The following is an 818-nucleotide window of genomic DNA, read 5'->3' as shown; positions in this document are numbered from 1 at the left end:
AACCCAGGCTAAAAATATGTTTTTAGTTAATGCAATTAGAGTTTATCTTAACCATAAAAACTTTTAAAGTATGATTAGAAATACTAACATTTTGTATTAAGAATATTGAATGTGAAGTCAGTATGACTGCTCTGTAACTATTTGTGCTATCTTGGACAGGTGATTTAAACTTCTTATACTTCTCTTGGGCTTCCCTCCTGGCTCAGCTGGTAAAGAATCCACCTGCAATGTGGAAGACCTGTGTTTGATCCCTGGATTGGGAAGATCCCCTGGAGAAGGGAACAGATATCCACTCTAGTCTATGGCCATACTACCCTGAACGCACTGGATCTCATCTGATCTTGGAAGCTAAGCAGGGTTGGACCTGCTTAGTACTTGATGGGAAACCACCTGGTAATACGGCGCTCTGGGCTTTTTGCCTCCCCTCTCCTTTGGACTTTCCTCTTAGCTCAGTCAGTAAAGAATTTGCCTGCAGTGCAGGAGACCAGGGTATGATCCCTGAATCTGGAAGATCCCCTGGAGAAGGAAATGGTAACTCACTCCAGTATCTTTGCCTGAGAAATCCTATGGATAGAGGAGCCTGCTGGGCTGCAGTCCATGGAGTCACAAAGAATCCAGCACGACTGAGCGATTAACAACACTTTTACCTTCATACTTCAATTTCCTCTTCACTAGAATGAGAATAGGAATATAATAATATTAGTTAACATTTATTGAAATCTTGCTTTGTGTTGTCTTGCTTGAAAAAAATATAAGTAGATATATAGTTCTTACAACTGTAGGAAGAAATTACAATTTTTTTCTTCATCTGAAAATCC

The 818-nt window shown here is 39.9% G+C and overlaps 1 pseudogene; it reads left to right on the top strand.

The window, feature by feature from the left end:
- Window positions 1-297: 297 nt before the first annotated feature.
- Window positions 298-413, top strand: LOC122680880 (annotated as a pseudogene).
- Window positions 414-818: the final 405 nt, after the last annotated feature.

This window comes from Cervus elaphus, chromosome 22, assembly GCF_910594005.1.
Source record: "Cervus elaphus chromosome 22, mCerEla1.1, whole genome shotgun sequence".
In the NCBI taxonomy this organism is placed as follows: domain Eukaryota; kingdom Metazoa; phylum Chordata; class Mammalia; order Artiodactyla; family Cervidae; genus Cervus; species Cervus elaphus.
Note: the sequence above shows the minus strand (reverse complement) of the source record. Positions and strands in the feature narration are given on the sequence as shown.